Source organism: Penaeus vannamei, chromosome 15 (assembly GCF_042767895.1).
Source record: "Penaeus vannamei isolate JL-2024 chromosome 15, ASM4276789v1, whole genome shotgun sequence".
Classification (NCBI taxonomy): domain Eukaryota; kingdom Metazoa; phylum Arthropoda; class Malacostraca; order Decapoda; family Penaeidae; genus Penaeus; species Penaeus vannamei.
The window spans coordinates 1,248,652-1,251,151 of record NC_091563.1 but is presented as its reverse complement, the minus strand read 5'-3'; the positions used below and the strand labels follow the sequence as shown (position 1 = coordinate 1,251,151).

Here is a 2,500-nt window from a genome sequence, read left to right as displayed (position 1 = left end):
ACAGACAGATAGATTTAGAGATAATCATACCTTTAAAAAGAAAGCGAAAGATGGAAACACTTTTTGGACATCAATACTGACCACAGCAATAAAAGTAATTAAAAAGAATTCGAATCCAATTAAATGCTTAACATGTCTATTATAAAATCCTATCCTATCCAGTCTGTACAATAAGATCCAACCATAAAATTATGCTAATTAGGATATTTACTAATACATTTACTCACTTTTTACATTTTTTTGTGTTTAATGAGTATTTAGCAATTTTCACAAAGACAAAGAGAATTGAAACTGTATGTGCTTTTAATTTGGCAAAAAAAAAAAAAAAAAAAACGATTGTATATATATATTTTTTTTATTTCTGCTTTTATTTCCAATCCAAAGAAGTGAATAGATAGACTGATAGATAATGATAATAATAGATGCATTCCATTTACGATAATGCATCAAACTAAAAAATATAGGATGAAAACATAACTTACATATGGTATACAATGTACATTAGAAAGTATACCATGTTTATATAATACAAAATACGTTACACTATACCATGCGTATACGAAGTACATTATGAAACACGCAGTTTTATGTTATATACAAAATATAATATACCGCATATATCAAACCACAATAAACATTACACAACATACCACAAACATCCAGCATACTATATATACTTCATAGTATACCACGAATATCCAACATCCAACATAGACTTCATAGCATACCATGAACATCCAACACACAACATACACTTCATAACATACCATAAAACACAACATAGCAGACCATGACCATCCAACATCCAACGGACCTCATACAACATCCCGCACACACACACACAAAAATACAATCCCCCCCCCCTCAATAACTATACAAAATACATTATACAACACATGCAATACAATACCCCCAACAACAACTATACAAAATACATTATACAACACATGCAAATACAATACCCCCCCCAACAACAACTATACAAAATACATTATACAACACATGCAAATACAATACCCCCCCCAACAACAACTATACAAAATACATTATACAACACATGCAAATACAATACCCACTTACAACAACAACTATACAAACTACATTATACAACACATGCAATACAATACCCCCCAACAACAACTATACAATATACATTATACAACAATAACAATACCCCCCCCCCCCAACAACAACTATACAAAATACATTATACAACACATGCAATACAATACCCCGCCCCCAACAACAACTATACAAAATACATTATACAACACATGCAATACAATACCCCCCCAACAACAACAACTATGCAAAATACATTACACAACACATGCAATACAATACCCCCACCAACAACAACGATACAAACTACATTATACAACACATGCAATACAATACCCCCAACAACAACTATACAATTAACATTATACAACACATGCAATACAATACCCCCAACAACAACGATACAAAACTACATTATACAACACATGCAATACAATAACCCCCAATAACAACTATACAATATACATTATACAACACATGCAAATACAATACCCCCAACAACAACTATACAAAATACATTATACAACACATGCAATACAATACCCCCCCCCAACAACAACTATACAAAATACATTATACAACACATGCAAATACAATACCCCCCCAACAACAACAACTATACAAAATACATTATACAACACATGCAATACAATACCCCCCCCCCCCAACAACAACTATACAAACTACATTATACAACACATGCAAATACAGCACCTTTTGAATTCCTTGAGACTGTGCTCCCTCACGTAGCCTAAGATCCTTCGGCGGTGTCCTTACTCAAGCAAAGTCTTGAGATACCCTGGCTGGTCTTGAAGGAATATCTTTGCAGAATCCATGGGTCTTTTTCGGTGACGTGTGTGATCTTTCTTGTTGTTTTGTTTTGTTTTGTTTTTTGTTTTGTTTGTTTTTTCTTGCTGGGGGTTGGGCTGGGGCTGGGGCTGGTGGTGGGGGGTTGAATTGGCATTATTAAAGTCATTATTTTTCTGAAGTTTTTATTACTGCTTCTCTTCTTAGTTCTTTCGTACTTCCCTTTCTGCATCACGTCCGAAAAAAGAAAAATAAAAAATATATCTATACGCATATCATATATATACATATATACATATATATACATACTTATATATATATATATATATATATATATATATATATATATATATATATATATATATATATATATATATATATATATATATATATATATATATATATATATATGTATGTATGAATGTATGTATATGTGTGTATATATGTATATGTATATATACATATACTTATATATGCATATATGTGTGTGTGTGTATGTGTATGTATATGTATATATATGTATATGTATATGTACATACATAAACATATATACACACATAATATATATAAAGATATATATATATATATATATATATATATATATATATATATGTATCTATGTATATATGCA

General features: G+C 30.4%; 1 protein-coding gene across 1 annotated transcript in view; it reads left to right on the top strand.

The window, feature by feature from the left end:
- Ms (neuropeptide receptor myosuppressin) overlaps positions 1–2,500 on the top strand; it is a 102,241-nt gene that overhangs the window by 74,622 nt on the left and 25,119 nt on the right. The gene's annotated exons all lie outside the window — the stretch shown is intronic.